The following is a 24,361-nucleotide window of genomic DNA, read 5'->3' on the forward strand; positions in this document are numbered from 1 at the left end:
ATCCAAAACAAGTACTGTCTTATTTCAAAGGGAAGAATCGGGCACACCTAAGCAAAACCTAAGTCCAGCAAAGTAGCTCAAGCCTGGACATCTGGGATCTACTCACGATCTTCTGGGCTCCAAAGGGTTCTGGCAGATCCACTGCTCTGACTCTGCTGTCCACAGCACACACAGCTCGTCTCGCAGACCGAGGCCAGCACCATTCCACACCTACTGCTGTCCTTGGTGGTCGTCCCACGGTTCCAGCATCTCCAAAAAGCTGGGGTCTCCACTGAAACTGAGGCTGCACCTTCACCAATGGCCTTTCCTGGCCTCTCAGGGTGCTAAGCCTCACTGTTTTCCGTGACCCCTTGACGCTTTCAACACCACAGACATGCAGGAGACTCTTACACATTACTGAGTCTTGCTTTCAGCTAGAGATGGAGGCTCAGGCCCCCCTGGACCACAGCTTCTGTGTGTTGACCCTGAGGAATTACTTCCCAGAAGACTTCACCACAGTGATGCTGGTCTCTTGTTACAGCTGATTTTTCAGCCCCAGCTAACCAGCATCAATTGTCCCAATAAAGCAAAGGTTTTACTTCGGTTCTGGTCTCTTCTTAAAGCACAGCTGATTCTTCAGCCCCAGCTGACCAGAACCCAGAGGTTCTCAATTCAAAGTATCACATAAACAGCCCTGATAGTCTCTGCTTCCCTTTGAAGCTTCACAATCCAGGCCACCATCATCCATAACTCTTTCAGCAGAACTGCTCCAAGTTCCACAGCAACAAACTCTGAGCACTCAATGGCTTTTCCAGCCCAAAGTTCCAAACACTTCCACCATCCTCCCCAAAACACAAAGGTCAGGACTGTCACAGCAGTGCCCCATGATCCTGGTACCAATTTCTGTTCTAGTTTGTTTCTCCATTGCTGTGACAAAACACTCTGACCACTATCAGCTTGGGGCTGACATCTCCCGGGTCACAGTTCATCACTGAGGGAGCCCAAGGTCGGAACTCAGGGCAGGAACCTGGAGACAGGCGCTGAAGCACAGACCATGGAGGAACGCTGCTTACTGACTTGCTCCCCTGGCCCCTGCTCAGCCTGCTTTCTTATGCAACACAGGCCCACCTGCTCAGGGGTGGCACCACCCACAGTGGGCTGGGCCCTCCCACATCACTCAACAAGAAGATGCCCCTCAGACATGGCCACAGGCCAGTCCAATGGAGGTAATTCCCCAGTTGAACTCCCTCAACCCAGGTGTGTCAAGTTGACACTAAAGCTATCCAGCACAGTATCCCGTGTCCTAATGAAGGCAGGTTGCAGTATCCTCTGCAGGCCATGACAGGACAGTGACCAGAAGGGTCTCTGAAGGGCCAGTTCCTAAGAGCAGGAAGAGGACAAGTGGCCCCCAGTCCAGGGCAGGGGAGAGATGGCAGCCAGAGGCTGTCATGTCTCAGCACCAGGTCTCCCAAGGCCTGCCATGGCCAAGGCCTTCATGCTCGACTCCCTGTTTCTGGAGAGTTAGAGTCTGCAGAGCAAAGGGAGAAGGATGAGGTCAGAAGGCCAACGAGTCCCAGACTGAGAATGCTGGGTCCCAGCAGGGCAGTAAAGACTCCAGAGCCCTCAGGGGTTGTGACCTTGGAAATGTCACGAGACCATTCCATACCGAAAATTCACAGGTACAGCAATCAGCCCCGAGGGACTGAGTGAACTGAAGGCAAGCCCTCCCTGCCCTGGAAGCCTGCCCAGGAGCCACGCAGGAGCAGCACATGTGACAGTGTCACTCCAGCAGGGCCACTTGCTTCCTACTTAGCCCCTTGTGGGGACCAACCTGTGTCTGGCCCCTCACACTTGAGAAATGGGTCCCGGGGACTTAGGCACCTTGGAGCTTTATGTTCTGACCCAGCCTTGAAATCACACCCCCACCAGGCCCTCAACTAAGGAGACAGAACCCTGTGGAGACAGAGGAGCAGAAAGATCTGAAATAAAAGCAGTTGGAGCTGCCAGGATTCATTACTACAGAGCAACAAGGTCCTCCTCGACATCTTCGCAAAACCCTGGACACAGCTGATGGACTAATCACCCTTGTCCCCCAGCAGTAAGAGTTGCAGGAGCAAGAGCTACTATGAGGGGCCATGAGGATGGGCCACACTTCCCTGCTCCCAAGAAGGCCTCAGGCCCAGCAAGCCCCCTACCACAGCTCTGCCCATGGGGCAGAGAGTTCACTTTGCAGGGAGGCAGGCCCTGAACCCACCTGAGAACACGCTCTCCCCTTCCTGAGCCCCCATAACCCTCTGCATCCACCCCGTTTTCCACTTATCCCAGCCTGCTCCCTTCCCAGGCCTTCAGCCTTCTGGGACTCTTTCTTAGAGGGAATGTGCCGTGAGCCGGAATGTGGCAATGTGAGGGAGGCAGGTAGGCAGGTGAGGACAGTCAGCATTGTCTTGGAAAATAGCCAGTGTTTTCCAATGGTGGTGGCCTGGTAGATAGGGGTCTGATATGATTGGTGAAGGTAGGGTCTCTGGGCCGGCAGCAGAAAAGTGGCTCCTGGGACCCAAGATATACAGGCACAAGGGCCAGAGCATGGAGACAACAGCCTGCCAGGCCCTGAATGCCCATCTAGAGAACCAGAGAGTCACTGAAGGTTTGGGGAACAATAATGAGAAGAAAATCCAGGGAGGAGTCAGGAGCAGAGAGGGAGGATGTGGTGGAGCCCAGCAGATGTGGGCTAGGCCTGTTTTGTAGGATAGGGGCAGTGGGTCACACAGCGGCCGAACGCTACCTGCTCTGCCTCGGCTCTACATCCAATCCATACAACGTCTGCACGGAGAACTCTGTAAACAAGGAGCCCCTGCTATGGAGGTCAAGGGAGCTCAGCCCCAGGCTCGCAGTCCTGCGTTCATCTGTGGGCCACCAGCCACCAGCTGGTCCACCTGTTCCAGCTTGTGGCCTCACCAGGGACCAGCAGCCCAGACACCAGCATCACCACCCACACAGGGCAGTTCTGAACACCCCTGAGGAAGACAGGCTCCTAGCAGAAAGGTCAGCCAGGCCTAGCCATGCACAGAACCGCCCATGTGAAGTGACACGGCCACCCTGACCCACGCGGCCGGCAGAGCTGGCAAGGCACATCCCCGGTGCCATCTGGGTTTTACCGTGTCAGCTTCTGCCATGACGGCCATCCTAATGCTTGGCCGGGTGCTGCCAGGGTGGTGACCGGAACCACCATGATTGCATCTGGTGGCTGACCCTCTCATAAAGGAGAGCACAGGAGACACAGCTGGTAGGAGGCAGGTGACACAGCAGTGCCCAGCCCCGTGCTGCTCCCCCGTGAAGGGACCCTCCTAGGACAGCTGCCCAGGCATTTCTGCTCCCAGTGGGGCCTGACACTCAGTCACTACAGAGCTGGACACTCCACCTGTTGGTATACCCTACCCTCAAGGGTCCTACCCCATCCCGGAGTCCCTGCCACAGGACTCCAAGGCCTTGGGTATGTATATACATTGAGGGTCAAACCCTTTAGGATGGGGAGGTTACCCAGGGTTCCTGTCAGGTTGAATGGGGAAACACAGGTAAAATATGATCATCTCCACTTGCTCAGAGGACACTCCTGGTCACTAGCCTTCCTTCCCTGAAAGACCCAGCAGTAGGTGCCCTGCAGGAGTATGGGAAGGTACAGTGCCAATCCTGAGAGCTTCCTGCAGCTCTGGCCCTGTGGCCATGGAATATGGAGACCAACCCTGGGGTCTCTGGAGGTGCCCAAAGGTAAATTCCTTACAGACCCCTAATCCAGTTCCCTAGAAGCCTTGAGACTCAACCCACAGCCCTAGGTTCAGTCAGTGCCCCCAGGCCCCAATTATGAGGTACTTTTCAGCAACAGGGGCTGGGGACCAGTCTCATAGGCAGGCAGCAGCACACAGTGGGCCCTCAGCTTCACCACACACTCAGGACCTGCTGCCCGCAGGCTGGTCCCCCTAAGGCCAATGCCTTGGCTGTCAGACTGCTGACACAGAGTAGCACAGTCTGACAAGCATTGCTCATAGTTCTGGCGTCTAGAACTCCAAGACCAAGGCATAGGCTGACTCAGTGTCCGCTGGGGGCCATCTTTGGGTTCATAGTCAGCCTTTCCAGCCATGTCCTCGTGGTGAGAGACTGAGGGTGAGGGCCCGCTGCAGTCTTCTCTAGGTCTCCCACCCCACTGTGGCTCCGCCCTCATGACCTCACCTTCTGAGTCCTGCCTCCTCACACCAACACCTGAAGGTTAAGATTTCAGCACAGCGGGGCACACATTCAGGTTGCATCCTAGCCACTGAGAGACACAGCAGAGGAGAGACAGGGGAGAGGGGTATTTAGAACTGATGGGAAAGGACAGCGGGGGGACTGGACCCTGGCCACAGACAGCAAGTGGCAAAATCTTCCCCATTATACTGGCTGTCGATTGTCCCTCACAGACTCACATGTTTGAACCCTTGGCCACCTGCAGGTGGTCAGTTTGGGGGAGGCTATGGAATCTTTAAGAGGTGGGAGCTAGCTGTTGGATGTAGGGCCATAGAGGTAGAATTTGAGAGTTATAGGCTGGCCCTACTTTTGACCCAAGCGCTCTGCTTCCTAGTTTGCTGAGACCATCGTGGACTGTGCTCTCTCTCAAACCATAAGCCAAGATCAATGCTCCCCTTGTTTCTGTCACGTTTCTATTACTGCAACAACAACAAAAAAAAACTAATACCCTCCCCCAGGTCCCAGGGTGGGGGAACTTTACCAGGGTTTCAGGAGGACCTCAGGGCCCCTCCAGCACCAAGATGCTCCCAGGGGAAGGAGGAAGAAGAGGAAAGGACATCAGAGAGACCCTGGGTCCACCAAAGATAGAAGCAGGGTAGTACTCAGACTCCACAAACCCCTCTGAGATTTTTGCCTGGGCTCTCCCTGACCACATCCAGCATGGGACGGACAGAAGATAAATCACCGAAGACCAAGGAGACAGCCACAGCCATTTTCCCAGCATCCCTTTTAGACAGAAGGCCTTGACGGGGGCTGCAGACAGAGAGGGGAGGGGGTACCTGAGAAGCCTGGGAAGTAGCTCCTGAGTGCCTTGTTTTTAAGACCAGTTTATGAAGAGCCGTGTCAATTTCCACTTAAATCCCAAGCCTGGGACGCCTTCACCCAGGATTCTATTTTAAAACGTTGAAAGCACTATTTCAGAGCTGAAATCAATAAAATGGACCAAAAAAAAAAAAAAAGGAAAAAAGAAAGAAAAAACAGAAAGGGGTCCTAAGCAAAGCCTTGCTCAGCTCCTACTAAATGCTATTTTTCAAAACATCAATAACTGCAGCTTTTAACTTAATTCTGGGGTATGCAGCCTGTCTACTTAGAGGTTTTTATGGTGAGGCAGCCCAGCATCTCATCTAAACCAGAGTGGGCAAATGAAAGTCCACCAGCTACCTACCTCCTGTGCCCCTCTAGTACCAGGGTCCTTGGCCGCCTCTAGGCCACCGTTCACAGACCCAGGTTCCTCTCAAATGGATACACATGGCTTAAATACCCTCAGGACATGTATGGCATAAGTAAATGAGCATCCAACTGCTCCTCCCCAGTCTGGGTCAACTAACCACAGAATGAGGGGTCAGCCTCCTGTGGCCTCCAAGCCACCGCGAGGACAGGAGCAGACAGGGAAGGACAGAACAAAGACAAGAGGCCCAGGCTAGTCCTGACCCTGCTGGCTCCTGTGTTCCTGTATATCCCTTGGGCTCCCACACCTATGGAATTTGAGATCTCCCTTTTGTGTTTCCAAGGAACTCGACAATTGTCCCCGCACCCAGGGTTGGAGTGGCGTCCTAGTTATCTTTCTCTCACTCTGATAATGCACTGACCAAAACCAACTGGTGGAGGACAGGGTATATTTGGCTTACACATCCTGATCACAGTTCATCATTGAGGGAAGCCAGGGCAGAATTCGGGCAGGAACTCAGGACAGGAACCTGGAGGCAGGAGCTGAAGCACAGGCCATGGAGGAACACTGTTTACTGGCTTACTCCCCTAACCCATGCTCAACTTGCTTTCTTATGATCCAGGACCACCTGCCCAGGGGTGGCTGGGCCCTCCAGCATCACTCAGCAATCAAGAAAATGCCTCACAGGCATGCCTACAGGCCAGTCCTATGGAGGAAATTCTCCAGTTGAGGGTTCCTCTTCCCAGGTGTCAAGTTGTCAGGCAAAGCCAGCCATGACGGATGGGGACTATGTGGATAAGGCCCATTGGCACAGGAAGACATGATACTGTGATAACCTTGGGAAGAGCATACAGCCTCACCAGGTGGATCCACAGGTTAACGGGAGGAATTGGAGCCCTGTGTGTGGGACCAGGTTCATGATAACTCTGTTGCCACCTGGCTAGCACACAAGGCTGCTGCCCTCTTCCCTCTGAGCCTGTTTCACTGGGCCTAAGTGTCTCCATGGCAGAAATGAAGTCAAAACAGACAAGCTCCCAGGCATCTCTTCATTTCTGGGTGCTGGGAGACTAGAGATCATGTGCCATGCCCGCAGCCAGCAGTCCTCCCCACCTCTCTGTGCCTCAGCTTCCCTCAGAAACTCACGGCCAAGGCAGGGAGGAAGAAGAGCTGAGATCAGGCCCAGCCATCACCTCTCCCGTGGTCAGCACACTGGGGCATGAGAGGCCCAAGACCACACCTTGGCTGCCTCTGTTTGGGGTCAGTAAGTATCAGCCTCCCTTAGAGACAAGCATCAGCTCCCATGCAGAAGTGAAGACAATCCTCAATGTCCTCCCTTCTGGAAGCTTCTGCCGCCACTAAGGTTACCCCCACCATCTCATCCTGATTCTCCCACTATCTTATCCTGATTCCAGCAACCTCCCAGTCTGAAATCAATGATCATTGAAATTAAGAAGTATCTAGAAAACCAACAGGTGTACCTTTGCCAGCCAGTCACCATCAGAGCAGAGAAGGCACAGCTGATAGGTCACAGTCGCCAGGGAATGGGGGTTGGGGGGGTACAGGAGCTGATCCCAGGTCTGTCAGTCATGCTCACCTCAGTCCAGAAAAGAGGGTCAGATGACCCAAAAGGTGAGTTCTGGAGGTCAGTCTGTAACCTCAGATGTCTACCTTGAGGCAGCTACATCGGAGTCACGTTACAGACAGAAAGACAAACAGAAGGCGTCTCCCCGGGCTGGCAGGGCTGCTCTGGGCTTGGGATCAGCTGTGATCACCGCAGTCAGGCCAGCCAGATAGAGTCATGTTCCAGGTGAGCTCCCAGTTCAGCAGGCACAAAAGAGGAGGGAGGGGGGTTGAATGGGCCCACCTTCCATCCATCCCCTGGGCAAAGGCTAACCTGGCACACCTCTTTGCGCACCTCCAGACAGCCCCCTCGAGGTCGCCACCAGCACCAGGCTCAAAGGTCCAACACCAGGAGGTCTTTGCTGACCCACACTGCCTGCTGAACTCGGACACTTCCTGCAGCACCTGATGTGGGCACAGTGCCTGTGTATGTTCCTTGTCTAATCTGCCCCCAAAACAAAGCAACACAGTTCGGCAAAGGGAGGCCTGGGCTGGGGCTCCAGCTGCTCTGCTCCTGGTCATCAACCCCCAGGCTCCCAGGGTGCTGGTAAACAACACACAGGACTCCTGGACTAGGGGTAGCTGCTTGTTCATACGCCCACCTGCTGCTCGGGGTCTCGGGCCCTGTCTGTCCTGAGTTTCTTCTGCATCCTGAAGGCCCTTCAGAGCCATGGCCCCCCCCACACCATACCTTCATCCTCTCCAGAGCTCTACTCAGGTGCAATCCCCTTCCCCTGCACTGGTCAGCACAGCAAAGCCAACCCTGTCCCGTCACGTCGACACCCCCACACTCACAGGTGGGACAGCCAGTGCCAGCACGTCTGCTTCTTCTGAGCCCACTTCCTGCTTCCTGGATGTGGGCTGGGCACAGCTCAGGAGAGGCTCTGCTCTCCCCAACAACCATACACCTGCCTGAGGATCCCCACAGACCTGCCACCCCTGGACATGAGAGTACGGCCTCTCCCCACCCAGGGGACACTGCATGCATGGCAGTGAGGTCACAGCCTCTCTGTCTTCCTCCTGGCGCTCAGGACAGGGATGAGACTTTCTGGAAAGCCCGGCGGTGGCCACGGGCTCACTTCCTGTTCTCACTTCCTGTGCTTTGCCGCTTGCCTTCAGCCGACCAGAACAAGACAGGAACAAATGAAAGAAAGCAGCAAAAGTAGACAGGACGTGGCCGGCCGTGGTAGACCTCCCCGCCCTCCACCCTCACACGAGGCAGTGTGCGTGGCGCACAATGGAGGCAGCAGTCTTGCTCGCAAAGCCCCATTCTCTCTGCCCTTCCTGTCCCAGATGTGTTACCCGCTTCCCCTCTCAGGCTGCGGCCCAGGCAGGTCCTTCCCCAGCCCTGCCTAGACCAGGGTCTCCCCAGTTGGAAGACATAGACACCTCTACAACCACGTCCCCTGGGAGTCCTCACTCCTCACTACCATAGGAAGGAATGAAGGCACGGCCAAAACCTGCATCCCCTTGGGAGGGCTGGACAGCACCCCTGATAGACTATGGCACACGCTGAGCCACAGAACCTGCTGGAGACCTGATCTGAAGATGTCAGGAACTTCAGGCCCAGAAGTCATACTTCTGATGAATGACATCTGTCCCTAACCAGGCTTGAGAGAGAGAAGAGGCCACATGAGGACAGAGACAGAGATTAGAGACATGACCACAAATTGCAGAATGCCTGGAGCCTTCAGAGGTGGAAAGGACCCAGCTGTGGTGACATCATGGCCTCCAGCTGCAGGCTTCCACAGGCTGAGGGCTTTGCTTCTGTTCTCATGGGGCAACCAGCACACTATCCTCCCAGGAAGGGACTCCCTGATGAAGAATTGACATGCAAGGCCTTTCAATTACCCCTGCCCTGCACTGGTCCGGCACACACAGGCCCAGTGCACAACAGACCATTCTCTAAGCACCCAACACCTCCTGCCCAGTCACCTGAGCAGCCAATATCCACGCGTCAGACAGAGCGAGGGTCAGGAGTTGCTCAGCAGTTTTGCTTTGTTTCCCAACTCCCAGGAGTCCCCAGTTCCTGTGTGGCAGATGTGCACTGACCAGCAGTAAACGTGCGCCCTGGTGGTATGCACCACAGCCTGAGGCTGGGCCTCTTTACTTGGCGTCCTTGCTCCTGGGCCCCAGCCTCCCCGGCCTGCCCCTTCATCCATTGTCCCATGCCATCCAGCATCCCATGATCCTGGAGCAGCCCCATACCCCTGCCTGGTCCCCCACTGCTGCCCCATGAATCATCCCAAGCGGCTTTCTATTCCAAACCAAACCTGCCCTGGGCACCAGGATAGTCACAGCCTACTGCAAGACCTTGAGGGCGGCGTCCAGCATTGTTGGTGGAGGGACAGGGAGATGAGACTCGGGCCAGGGCTTAGAGTCCAGGCTAAGCAGACGGAGACTGGAGGAGTCCTCTCAGATGGGCCAAGGCAGGTGCGTAGGTCAGGGCCCAGGGTGAAAGTCCACAGTCAGGACTAAAAGCGGCTGGGTGGTCAGGAGCACTGGGGAGGGACACGTCACCTCACATTATCTCCCCTGAGCAACTCTTGGCTCACTCAGTGCCAGCAGGAACAGGCTCTGGGGCCCCAGAAGCTGCTACACTTTGTGAGGCCAAAACTTGAATAATCCTTGGATAATTCTAGGTCCTGTCAAGTTGACAATTGATGTAGCCCATCGTGGAAGAGCATGCCCTCCAAGGGGACACGAGCTCTCACATGTGCACTGTCTCACTCCCTCTCTCCTTCCTGACCACCATGAGGTGAGCAGCCGCATCCAACCACCATGATGCACCAGCTCACCACAGGCATAAAGCAATGAAGGCAGCCCTGGGCCGAAGCCTCTGAAACCATGAACCAAAATAAAACCTTTCTTCTTCTCAGTTGTTTCGCGTGGGTATTTTGTCACAGCAAAACAGTGCAGACTAACCCAAAGTGAAATTTAGTGAGGTTCCATCATTCTCGCTGCTAGCTTGGGTCTGACTTGTCTCCAGAGGTCATGTGCTGAAGGCCTGGTCCCCAGCTTGGTGCTGTTGGGTGGGGTAGACCCTTTGGGAGGTAGGGCCCAGTGGGAGGTTTTAGGTCATTGAAATGTGGGACAGTCTCATCGTCTTTTGCTTCTCAGCAGTCATGAGGTGGGTGGTGTGGCTCCCACCATGATGTGTGGCCTCATCACAGATAAAGATGCATGAGTCCACCTAACTGTAGATGGAACCGTGGAGACAGCCAAAATAACCTGATTATCTGAGGCATTTTGTCACAGTCACAGAAAACTGGCTGATGAACCTACAAGTCTCATCTTTGTGAACTGGCCACACACAGCTAGGCCAGGAAAACTCCTACAATTTAGAGACCCTCATGGCATCATCTCTCAACCGATGGGAAAATGGGAGTTTGGGATATTGATCAGCTCCCCACAAGAAGAGGTCAGGTCAGGAGGGGCCAGGAGAGTGTGTTCAGGGCAGTGCTGGACAGGGAACGTTTTATTTGTACCAACTACTTTAACTGTCACAATGTCCTATTATGTTTATTCTAGGGGAAAAAGTATCTGTGGCTCAGAGATGTTAACACACTTGCCCAAGGAGACACAGCTCCAAGGAGAGAACTGAGACTCAAAACTGATAGGAGCCTGAGGTCTTGGTGTCACAGAATGGAGCATAAGGCTCCTCCCTGCCTCTCTCAGTTCCTGGTCGCTCTGGGGTTCTTGGCTGGTGGTTCCATCACTCTAATCCCTGCTCAGTCTACACAGAACCCCTCCTCTGTGTACCCTGTTGCTTTCTTAGAAAGACGTTAACTGATCTGTCTCATCTCACGACCCCACTGTAGTAATACCACCAAACATCCATACTCTAGAAAAAGCTCACACTCAGGTCCAGGTGGACATGGCTCCTTCGTGGGCCACAAGGATTACCAGGAGCTCTCTGCTGCCTTGAGGGAGCTGACCACGAGTGGCAGGAGACCCACAGCAGAAACCAGCCCAGGTCCTGCTCCCTCCCTCACTGCCTGGACCAGCCTGACTGGCCAAAAAGCACTTCTCAGGTGCATCCATGGCCTTTCTGGGTGCTCTGACAAGTGGCCCGGGTTTCAGCGAGACCCAGCTCACTACATGGAGGCTATCAAGACCCGAGTGCTACCATGAGGCTCATGTGTGTGACAAGGGACAATCCTTCCTCCCCCAACTCTGCCAGCCTTTCTCTCTCAGGCTGTTTAACACTGACAAAGGACCCATGCATGATGTACAGTCCTCACCTGCATAACTGCCTGAATGCAGCCTACTGGGAGGATGTAGGGACAGTAACCGTCTCCAGTCCCCCAGGGAAGGCCTCACTTTACTCTCCCCTCATCCATCCTTCCCATCTAACAGCTGTCCAGAACCCACAGGGACATTCTGGGACTCAGCCACAGGGAATAGGTAAGACAGATGCCAGTCAGAGGAAGGCATGTGGGATGTACTTGGGTTACCATGGAGACCTGGCGTGGTTAAGGAATCCAAAATCCAGACTCAGCGAGCAAGTTGCCCAGAGCCACATAGCCCCAGGTTGCAGAGGCAGGCCTGTCCACTCCTGTCATGTGTCGAGGGCGTGTCCAGCTGCTGGACTCTGGTGGACCACCTCCAGCATCAATAGGCAAAGGTAGCTGGACTACCCACCATCCTCCCCTCTACCTGCCCCAGCTACTTCCTCTAGGGGAGCCTGAGCTTTCTTATAACTGATCTGCAACAGCTACCTTGGGCCCACTCCTGTCGCTACCCTCAAACACAACAGCCGGCCCTGCTTGGCCAGGTGCGCACCTCGCTTATGCCAGTGTCTGTTTGTTCGATATTAATACCGGTTCCAACGCTGACCCTCTCCATGGAATCAGCAACATTCCAAGGGAATTGTGCCTGGTGCAGAACAAGATAAGATATGTTAGACCTAGCTTGCGGTGACCTTTCTTTCTTCTCTGAAAACCACTTGCTTAAGAAAAATCCCAGCCATCATAAATCACCATCACTCAGAGGACTCAGGCCAGACTCGGGAGCCCGGGGGCATTCATCACAGCTTGGGGACTTTGACAGCGATTTGCTGTGGAGTTTACCAGCTACAACCCTTGCTCTGTCCCTTAGCAGAGGAAACTCCACGGGTCCCTCCCCATCCCACCTCCAGGCAGCACCAGGATTTCAAGGCCCTGCAGACACAGCTCTCCGGGAAGCCCTGACTGACCTGCCCAGCCCAGTGCTGGGTTTGTGCAAAAAGAGAAAGGAGCAGATGTAGACAGGCTGTAGCCAGGTAGCCTGACAGCGTCCCATCTCCGTACAACTAGAGCAGTGCCGAGAGGTCTCCATCCACTGCAATCGGCAGCCTGCAGCCTGCAGTAGAATGCAGCCCACAGTCTGCCTTACAAATAAAGCTTTATTGAGGCAACCGTGCTGGTCCTCTGTACTCCAGGTGGCTGTTTATAAACTGACTGACCTTGAACACACACAGAGCTGAGGAATAGCCATGGAGATCTTGCCACCACAAAGCTCTGTGCCTGCCACTCTGTTGTGACCTGGACTTTGCCCTTGGTGACGGCTCTTTCTAATAACTAGTTCAGAAAGAGCTTGAGAGATGGTGAGAGACCCTCCTGAGGCCACACAGTATGAATCCTGAGTCCAAGGCTAGAATCCAGACCCAGCTCTGCTCCCTGCAGCCTCCTGGAGTGTCTGCATATTTGACCTTGGGGTCAAGGCAGAAGGGACAACATCCGGAGGTGATGGTGAGCACCCAACCCAAAGCTGCCTCTGGGACCAGTGCCTGGGGGCGGCCTCACCGTGTGGTGCAGCTGTCCTGTTCATAGCCCCTCTTGTGGCTTGACTATGGAACATCTTATGTGCATTCATGTGCTATGGTCTAGGTCCCCCGCTGGTGCTACTATTTTGGGAGGTTCTGGAACCTGGCTAAATGATGAAGGTGACTGGGTACTGGTCCTAGAAGATGTCTAGCCCCGCCCTTTCCTCTCTCCCTCTGCTTCCATCCACGGTGAGGTAGACAGAAATCTCTGCCTTGTGTTTCTACCACCGTGATGCTGGTGTGCTCAGACCCACCAGGCCCAGTGAGTACACACAGAACCCTCAGAAACCATGAGCCATAAAGTCCTTCCTTGGGGCTGGAGAGATGGCTCAGCAGTTAAGAGCACTGGCTGCTCTTACAGAGGACTAGGGTTTGATTCCTGGCACCCACATGATGACTAACAACCATCTGTAACTCTAGTTCCAGAGAATTCGACACCCTCTTCTGACCTCTATGTGCACTGCATGACACGGGTGCACTTACATGCATGTATCAATACACACACTCATACACATAAAATAAAAATAATAAATTGTTTTAAAGTTCTCCTTCCTTGTTTCTGTCAGGTGTTTGGTCACAGTGACTAACACAGACCCCAGTTCTCCTCAAAAAGGCCTTCTCAGTCAGCAGCCCCTGGGGAGAAGGGTGTCCAGGTCCCATCACAGAGTGCTCCAAAAGGAGGAGTCAGGAAGGTTCCAGAAACTGAGCTTCAGGTGTAGCATCAGGCTCAGAGAAGGAGGAACCCCTGGTCACACAACCATGGGCTGGTCAGGAAGGGGAGTGCTGGGGGCGTGGCCCAGAGGGGCTTAGGTCTCCAGAGGCAGCCAGTGCTGTGGGGCAGGACCGAGGGCCAGACCTGAGGCTGAGCAGGACCAAATGGGGAGCTGATCCTGGGGCACCGGCCCACCACAGGCACAGCCTGCCACATGACGGAGTCCAGGGGGAAGCACCCCACTTCCCTCTGTCTTCTCTCTCCTCCATCTCCTACCTGGGCCTCCTGGAACCTGACTCTGCAGGCCCAAAGCAGGAGCCAGGGTCAACCAAGGACAGGGGCCAGGGTCAAAGACAGGGCCATAGGCAGCAAGGAGGAACAAGTCATTCTGCATGTGGCCCTAGCCTTGGGCTTCCCACCACCACCACCGGCCTGACATCAGCAGGCTGTCCTCTGTACGGGGGAAGGATGTAGTCTAGAGAACAGGGGCAACTCCCATCCTCTGCCTGGCCCCCATGCCGGGGGAAATGCTGCTCTGAGTCAGGAGGGTGTGGGCTCCCTCTAGGCAGCCAGGAAGGAGCCAGCAAACCTGAACTGCAGTGGTAACTTGGCGGTCTGGCAAGCTACAGACTCCCCCAGGGGGGCAGCACTGGGCCCGGATCGCCTCGATCTCTCCTGGTGGTTCAGGCTGGACGAGGAACCCCTCTTGAATCCCTTTCTTCACTGTCCCCCAAGCCTGTGTAAGCAGGGGTCCCCAGGCTGAGCAAGAAGACCCATGCTGTGGCTGTTTAGTGTCTGGGTGTGGGTACCTGGGGCCGGCCCTTCCCCATACTCTACTCTCAGGGACCATGGTGAGACAGGGACAGCCTGGCCCCTGGGGAGGTACAGCCCTGCGGGTATCTGTCCCCAAAGTCAGACAATACGTCATTCATTCTCACGCTCAGCATTACCACACAGCATGGGACAGACCCAGCACTAACTGCATCTCTGATGCTCAGGCAAGGAGAGAACTAGATGGAACAGCATGACAGCCAATGGGAACAGAGCATGCAAAGGGGGAAGCAAGCAGTAGCTGGAACAGGGGATTCAGGCAGCAATGCTTTGAGGATCTAAAACCAACAAGAAAGTGATTGTATTTCAAGGTCAGGAGAAGCCGTGGGGGGTGGGGGAGCAGGTAGAGTTGGGAGTTAGGTTACTTTGAGGGGTATGATCGGCTTCACAGTGTAAGAGTTATTTGGGAGTTCTAGGGTAAGATGGTAGAAGGGGTCCCGATGGCTGGCTCGTGGGATCCAGGCTAAGCCAGCACCCTGAGAGGACAGAGACAACAGATGACCAGTCTTGCCCTAAATGCCAGGACGAGAGGGTCCAGCAACCCTGACCTGGGGCCCAGGAGCTCCCTTCTTGACCCATGGGGCAGCCATCAGAAAACATAACAGTCTGGCCCCAACAGGGCCCATCGACACTGTGTGACCCCTCCTGTCACTCCAGGTGAAAAAACGCAGGGACACAGTTTGCAGGACAGTGCTTGGTCACTCCCCAGAGCTACCTCAAGTCCAGGACAATCACAGGCAGCTTGCCCAGATCTGTTTGTTAGAATTTTCTTAAACGCCTGGAGCTAGAATCTTGTGAAATCTGCATACATATTTATGCAAATCATATGCAAATCACACCTCCCCCAGATCAGCTGCAAGAAGGTGGCTGCTGTCCTTCTTCCCCAGGGTCAGCCCCACCCACACAGCCATGAAGACAAAGGGCTCAGGAGCCCTTGTCACCTGCCCTCACATGTGTACAGATGGAGAAACTGAGGCCAGAGGGGAGGATGGATTTGCCCAAGGCAATGGTGGGCCAAAATACTTCCCTTCCCCACAGCCTCCTCCTGACAGAGGAGGCAGGCACACAGGCCCAGGGTTCTCTGCGCAGGATGGGCATCTATGGAGGACCACCCACACCTCCATGAGAAACATTGACATTTGCTCTTAGGCCCTTTCCCAGAGGACCCAGTGAGCCATCCCTCCCCAGTCAAAGCCAACGCCAGAAATAAAGCCTCCTCCAGCCCAGCATGGATTAAATGTCACCTCAGAGAGCAGAGGAATGATGAGGCTAGATTATTGGAACCAGGAGGGAGCGCCAGTGCCTCTGTGCACATGCCCCCACCTCAGACCACCGGAGTTCTGTGCTCGCAGCTCTAAACATCCAGTACCTGGTCAGGTGGAGAAACTGAGGCACGGGGTTAAGGTTTCACAGCAAAGGTTGAGACAAGAACAAAGTCTTGGCTCTCCTTGTCTCTAGGGAGCTATTCATTCAGAAGCCAGAGCTGCCTCTTGAGGGGTCCAGAGGGGCCTGTGTGCCAAGTCGGGGGCTGCAGCCCCCCTACCCTGCAGCCTGAGGCCCTGTGACTCGCAGACACACAGGCCGCTGGAGAGGCAGCTGCTACCCTCTGAGCTCCGGGGCACTCTGGATGTACAGTGTTAGCCAGAAGCAGGGCAGGCAGCAAGACCTCAAGGCCTCACCCCGTTCTGCAGTTTGTGAATCCCTAGAGTCACCATCTGCAGATTAGGGTAAGAGCTTGCTGAGCAGGGTGGCCTCTGGGATTTGGGTAATCTAGGTCTGAAACATAGGCCCTAGAAAGAGCCTCTCAAGCAAACACATGCCCTATGTGGGGGACAGTGTGTTGCAGGCAGAGCTCTGCAAGTGCCAGCGTGACAGCCGCTAACAAGCATCCCACATAGGGGCCCTCCAGTCTCCTTGGGGTGGCTCACTCATAGAGCTGGCCCCTTGGTCAGCGGTGCGGTCCAGGAGCCTCAGTGCTCCCTATAAACCCTTCCATGGACCACTGAGTCCACTCACAAGAGCCAAACAGAAGCTGGTCCACCATTTATGAGCTGGACCTGGAAGTCACTTAACACCACAAGGCCATCAGGGTACACAAGATGGAGACACAGATTCCCACACCCCAAGACTGTGAAAGGAATATGTGGAAGGGAGATTGCCCCAGCCATATCAGAAGGGTTCCACTCCCTGTCACAGCCACGCTGCCATGTCTAAATACCATACACCTCACCCACAGTCCACTCTCCCTGGTCCAGACACTCCGGTCTCCTCAGTGCTCCTGGGAACACCAGCCTGTTCCTGCCTCAGGACCTGAAGTCCACTTGCTGAGCCCCCACCGTGGCTCCTCCTGCACTTCATTTCGATTTCTGCCCGGAGGGTTATTGTGAAGCATCACATACTCATACTACTCTGTCCCTGTCACCTCCAGGGTCCTCTCCTTCAGTGACCAGGTTTCATGTCTGCTGCTGATGGTACCCATGGCTGGGGCCCTCACCATACTGGCCCTTCAGCCGCAGTGACCTCTCTCACTGCACTGAGCAAATTCCCGTCAGGCTCCTGGAACAGGCAGGTACTACCCTCAACATGTAGCCCGTCGCTGGGATGCCCTCCCCCACCAGGACCTCTACACTCAGAGTCTGTCTAGGGTCCAGCTGGGCCTTCTCCCCCCAATAACTGTGGGCCCCTTGAAGGCCAGGCTGGGCACACAGCCAGTGCCTAGATGCAACATCACCATGCCTGCTCCATAGCCACAGACACAAGCTGAGACCTTCGTGCCCTGCATCCACCACAGAGGTGGACAGCCAGAAAGTGTGGCCGTGGCCAGGCTGGCCCATTCACAGTGGAGAAACAAAGGGCCTCCTCCTGGTCAAATGATTAACTTCATTGTTGATGCACAGGGCTCTGAGGGTGCTGGCTGTGGACGGGGGGTTCATGTGGAAGGAGGAGAGAGGAGTTTATGTTCCAGGGGGATGTGGGAGCAGGAGCTGTGGGAGGGTAAGATTCCCAGAGGTTCAGCAGCCTCCCACAACGAAAGACACTGAGCTCAGATGGACAGGCCCAGAGAGCCACAAGTCAATGGAGGTCAGGTATCTACATACACACACTACTTCACCTCAAAACACAGAGCCCAAAGACTCCAAAGGAGAACTAGACCAACGAGGGCTCTACAAGGGAAATGGTGGATACAGGTCCAGTTTGCCCAGGCTCTGGGGTCAGTAAAAACGAGACAAGAAGAATCGTGCCTGGTCATTGTGCTGCGACACAGAAAAGACGAGGTCTGACAAGAGAGTGCAGGGCTGGTAGGGGATGTCGGCAAGAAGCTCAGGGTGAAAGACAGCAGGGGGCCTCCAGGGCCCTCAGTGCCGCACTACACCCCATGCTGCAGCTAGCAGGGGTCGGAGGTCCTGCTCTGCCAAGTCGCTGAGGCCAGGAGGTAATGTGAGCGCTGTCACAGCTAGGACAGCAGCGGGGGTTGGGGGGAACCACCAAGAGCATCTCCAGAGGCAGGAGGGCCTGGGGGAGGGCTTCTGGCCTCAGAGAAGAGCAACCCCCAGGCTCTTCCACAAGAAACCCCTCACCACATGTAGTCAGGACACAAGGAAAGCCTACCCACAGGTACATGGGCACCCAATAGGCCCAGTGCCAAGTGGACTTAGGCCAGGAACCCACTTAGAACTTGACCCGTGCATAGCCTGCTCCACAGGTGGCCAGGATGGAACCTTAGACGTCCAGGTGTCCACACTGTCCGACTCGACACCCAACACCTAGGAACATCTGTGGACTCCAGGTGTGTGGCCCCAGTCCCTTGGGGGAAAGGGTGAGGCCACGCATCACAGCATCCTTCACCCTGGGGACTCCACGACATATCACCCTGAGGGTCTCTGCATCTGAGAACTTGCTGGAGTCCATTGCCACTCCCGATCTCACTGGGGAAGGGAGATCAATAAATGTAGTTGGCAGCCCATTCATCTTGCCCTGGGGGCAGAGGGTTCTGAGTGCCGCCACCACCCCAACTGGGCCACTCACAGCAGGTACCCCCACCTCACTCCTGCAGAGAGGTGCCACCCCGGGCTGAAGAGTCTGAGCACCCCCTTTCTCCTAGCACCTCAGCTCTGTTGTACCACCTGCCCCTGCCCCAGAGGACCATCAGGTAGTCCTTGACCCTGCAGAGGTAGTTGGTGAGTGTCCAGTCCTAGGCAATGGAGCCATCATGAGCAGCTCATTTCCTAGCCTCTTGATCCCCTCCTCTGGAGTTCCCCACAGCATCTCTCCTGAGTTGAACCACAAACTTCCAAAGTTTGCCAGGCCCTGTCCAGGAGTTCATCCAGCACCAGGGGATGGCACCTCCAAGTAGGCACGCTTGGTTATCCTATCCTGAGGCCATGCCCTGCATTTTCCCCAGCAGGTATCAGTCAATACTGCAGCTAGACCTGCCATCAATCCCCAGCCTCAGCAGACCCCACAGCCTAGGCTTACTACTCTGAGCTCTGACCCCGGCCCTGGGTTCTGCTAAGCAGCCAGAGGAGGTCTCAGCTGCTGGCAGAGGCCTCTGATCTCCTTCCAGTTGCAGAGTCACTCCCTCTTCAGACTCCACCTGTAGACACATGCTCCCTGGGAACCTGCCTGCCAGCATCCAGCCACCGCCTCCCATCCAGTCCTGCTCATCTGCAGAAAGTGGGTTTCTCTCTCAGAGCTTCCCGGAGGCCCAGTCCCTGGAGATGTGCTTGAAATGATAACTAACAGGTCTGAACCTGTCATTTTCTCTCTCCGTACTTCAATGGCTCTTAGCAACAGTTGCCTGATGACACAGTCCTCCAGCCTATGAAACCTCCTGGACTCCTCGAGCAGAGACTTATATGAGTCCAAGGGTCCCCTATCACACTCACCAGCTCCCCAGGTCACTCACCTGTTTCTCCTCCTGCATGCCCCCACCACTTCCCTGCCTCCCTCTGGCCCCCCACATCACTCTTTCCTGCCCCGCCCCAGCTCACTCACCTGCTTCCTCTCTCATCTGACCCCCAGGCTCACTCAGCAGTCGAGCTGTTACATCAACACCCAGAAGGCAACAGAGCCACCACCTCCAGCAATCCTTCCCTTCAGTCCAATTCCTGGGCCACTCTTGTACCAAGCATCATTGGTTCATTTCCTAAAAATGAGGATTCCTGTGCAGTGACCAGAAGGGCTTGGGGAGAAGGTGTGTAAGGATAAAAGATGGGGAGCGGAGGGCTGGAGAGATGGCTCAGTGGTTATGAACACTGTTCTTGCAGAAGACCCGGGTTTGAATCCCAGCACCCACATGGCAGCTAACAACTGTCCATAATTCCAGTTCCAGGGGATCCGACAGCCTCTTCTGTCCTCCGCGGGCATTGCATGACACGGGTGCACTTACATACATGCAGGCATAACACTCTTACACATACAAAATAAAAATAATAAACAAAATATTTTAAAAATAATATATATATGTATAAAAGATGTAATTACTGGGGCTGGAGAGATGGCCCAGTGGTTAGGAACACAGTTGTTCTTGCAGAAGACCTGAGTTTGAATCCCAGAACCCACATGGTAGCTGACAACTTTCCGTAACTCCAGTCCCAGGGAATCCAACAGCCTCTTCTGACCCCCGTGGGCGTTGCATGACACAGGTGCACTTACCTTCATGCAGGCAATACATGCACACACATAAAAGAAAAGTAATACAATTTTTTCAAAAAGATGGGGCAAGACCAAGAGCTGTAACCCACAGCTACCTGGTCCCTGGGAGCCAAGACAATACCAATGTGGGTCTCAGATGTCCCCTGAGCCCAGCAGTCAAGGGCGTGGCAGGGGGAGTGTCCTGCAGCGATCTCCACTGGAGAGAGAGAAGGCAGCCAGGGTCACTACCGAAGCCCCCTGAGAGTAAGGGGCTGAGTGGAGCTGAGACTGCAGCCCCCAGGGTCCAGGTCCGATCCACTTCCAAAACTCCAGGCACTGCTCTCCCAGACAGCTGAAGAGGAAGCGACTAGATATAAGGTGGAGGGTAGGTCTGTGGTATGGACTATGTCTACAGTGGGAACCAGTGACTCCTGGAGAAAGTCTAGCGCTCCTGAGAGAAAGTTCTAGCAAATCTTCCAACTTGGAACAGCTCCCTCAGGAAACTCAAACTACCCCCATTGGTCTGTCAGCGTTTATGTGTGTGTATGTATATGTGTGTGTGTGTCTGTCTGTCTGTCTGTCTCACCCTGGACTGGTCCAAGGCCCCAAACTCCAAGCAGCCAGAAGGAACAAGGAGCCAGGCAGACAAGACCAGCCAGAAGTGCCTTCAAGGAGAGACCAGACCTAGTGCAGCCATGAGGAGGGGCCTGGGCAGGCATGACCAAGGGTCTTTCTCTCTAGACCTTGACTTCTGTGCTCCACCCCACAGCCTGAGCACTTTCTGTCCTGGATTCCTTCTGAGAACCCAGGGATGAGAGCACTCCAGCCCCTTTTACAGCAGACTCCGAAGGCCTGAGGGTTTTCTTGGGAGAGAACCTCACAGGGCCTCAACCAAAAAGGAGAGAGGTGATGCGGGGAGGGGAAGTAGAGGGGAGAGGAGGTAAGAGACAGCACCACAGCTCTGCCTTCCTACCCAGTTCTCCCATCCAGGGCTACCACTGCCCTAAAGGTGAGTGATGGTCTTGGCCACTTCCCTTATTTCCCCAGCCCCAGTTTCCCTGCCTTCTCCATAGGACCCTGAGAATCATCAACTCGTGGAGGATAATAGTGGGGTACCATGCCAGGATCATAGAATAAAATAATGGGATCACAGAATGCATCACATAATCAAACCATCCAAGTCGCCCAGAATAGCATCATGGCACACTGGAGTCTAACCACAGAGGTGAGTCACTGCAGCAAGGAGCAGGCATAGCAGACAAGAGGGGGAGGGACCCCAGGAACTACCAGACTCATCACCATTCATGGTTCTGAGTAAAGAAACCAGGGACCCAGATAGTTCCAGGGCCTCTCCAGGAAGGGATCCAGCCTGCTGGAGCTGTGCTCAGTTCAACCTGACAAGCAAGCCCTGGGCAGGAAAGAGAGGAGCCCCTGAGTGGGGTGGTGAGAGGAGGCAAGACCTGGAGCTTGAGGGGCACTAAAAGGAATCATGCCAGAGTCTGCCCTTAGGAAGGGGGCGTCATGGAGCCTCATAAACAGGAGCGAGAGTTTGCTGAGTGAATAATCGAGCCACCAGAAAATAGACACTGTAAGAATAAGAAACACATTTGTCTTGTATACACCCAGGTCACCAGCACCATGTATGGTGAAGAGTTACGTGGTGCATGCCTTTAATCCCAGCACTCAGGAAGTGGAGGCCAGCCTGGTCTGCATAGCAAGTTCCAGGCAAGTCAAGGCTACGTAGTAAGACTTTGTCTAAAAAAAAAAACTTGCAAAAAGCTGGGTATGACTGTGCATGTTGGCAACCCCAAAATTAGAAGGCAGATCTGGAACGTGCTGGCCAGCCAGCCTAGACTAACAGCGAGCTTCACATTCAGTGAGAGACCCTGTCTCAAGTCAATAAATGTGGACAGCCCGTGTTCCTGCTCTGGCTTCCCCTATGCACATATATGGGCCTGCACATCTGCACACATTCATGAACCATACCACACACACCAAACACATTACATCACACACACCACACACACATACCACACACAAATATACCATACATACACACACATACACATTCACATATACACTCACACACACCCCACACACCACACACATCACAACTTACATGCCACACATGCACATTCACACATACATGCAATACACACATCACACACAACACACACACATACATATATACACCCATATACAAGTTCTTATACACTCACACAGAACTCACAAATACCACATACATGTTTACACTCATCACACATACATCTATGTTCACATATACACCATATACACATATCACATACACACACCACACACAAATGTACCATACACACCCATACACACTTACATATGCACCATACACATACACATTCACACACACACATATCACACACATCTACTCTCACTTACATACCATACACACATATACACACCACACACACCTACATACTCACACACACTTATACACATGTCACACATACCCCACACACACATACACACATATGCACCACATACATATACACATTCACCATACTCACATATATCATACACACCACACACCATACATATACACATACGCACCACATACATATACACATTCACCACACTCACACACATCACACACATATCCCACACACGCCACATACCATCGACACACATACACACATATTCACCACACACATTCACACACACTCACACATACCCCACACACCATACACACATATTTACCACACACTCATTCACACACACTCACACATATCACACACACCATACACACATATGTACCACACTCATATTCACACACACTCACACATACCCCACACACCATACACACATATGTACTGCACACTCACATTCACACACACACACATATCACACACATGTTCACATACACCACATACACAAATCCACAGCACACACACTTATACACATACGACACACACACCACGCTCACACACTCACACATACACGGTAAAGTTCGGTGGTGACGTGCACTCACTCACAGGGTGCTACCACTTCTATCTTGTCTCAAAACCTTTTCATCCTCCCAAAAGGAACCCTCATCCCTACTAAGCAGTGCTCCCCCTGCCACCCCACCCAACCTGAGACCTACCTCTCACCCCTGTTCCTCCCACATGGCTCACCCACCCAGGCAGCCTCCCTAGCCAGAGTCCCAAGCCTGCATCTCCTTCAGGTAGCTAGTTCCATCCTGTCTAGCCTACCATATGCAAGGGCCGGTGGCAGCCCAGTGACACCCAGGTCCCCATCAAGGCCCCTGAATGTGCATATAACCACAGGCAGAAGGAAGCCTTTGGCATGTCTGATACAGAAGGACCAGGTCCATCTGTGGGGATCCCCATCCACCACCAAATTCCTCCTCATTCTCCCAACAGTGTCCACTGTGGCCTACATCTCTCAGGCCCAGGGAAGCCACCTCTCTGTCACTGCCTTTGGCCTCAGTCCCTTTAAGCAGCCCCCATAAAATCTCCGCAGAGTAGACAGATCCAGATATCATAGAGGTTGGGAGGCTGAGAGCAGATGTCACAGGGTAGGTCCCCGGGAGGGCCACCTTCTCTTCCTCCATCACTTACTCCATGGAAGGAATGAGGCAGCCTTCAGGGCTCAGCATGTGGCCAGGATCAGGGCTCAGCATGTGACCAGGATCAGGATTCAGCGTGACCAGGATCAGGATTCGGCATGACCAAGGTCAGGCCTCAGCATGTGACCAGGATCAAGGTTTAATATATGACCAGGATCAATGGTCAGTGTGTGACCAGGACTCAGTATGACCAGGATCAGGGTTAAGTATGTGACCAGGACCAGAACTCACCAAATGACAAGGATCAGAGTTCAGCATGTAGCCAGGATCAAGGTTTAATGGTCAGTATGTGGCCAGGATCAGGGCTCAGGATGTGACCAGGATCAGTGAGTGGTCAGTGACCAGTCTCATGCCTCAGCCTGTAGCTAGGATCAGGACTCGGCATGTGACCAGGATCAGATCTCAGAATATAACCAAAATCATGTCTCAGCATATGCCCAGGATCAGGGCTCAGCAATGGCTACTGTGGATGTTCAGTATATGAGGGGATCAAAGCTCAGTCTATGACCATGGTTCAGTCTGTGACCAGAATGAGGCTCAGTGTCTGCTGACAATCAGTACTCAGTATCTTCTGCAAGGAAGAGACCCTCTCAACTCCCAATGTGTGCTGCACCCCCAAGGGGCAAAACCCTAGCTCACCCTCTGTCAGGCCCTAGTGGGCCTCCTCCCACCCTCCATCCCAGCCCACCTTCCATCACCCCCACCACCACAGTGGGCCACCTCCCACACTCA

This window comes from Nannospalax galili, unplaced genomic scaffold (genome assembly GCF_000622305.1).
Source record: "Nannospalax galili isolate Female #2095 unplaced genomic scaffold, S.galili_v1.0 scaffold525, whole genome shotgun sequence".
Lineage (NCBI taxonomy): Eukaryota > Metazoa > Chordata > Mammalia > Rodentia > Spalacidae > Nannospalax > Nannospalax galili.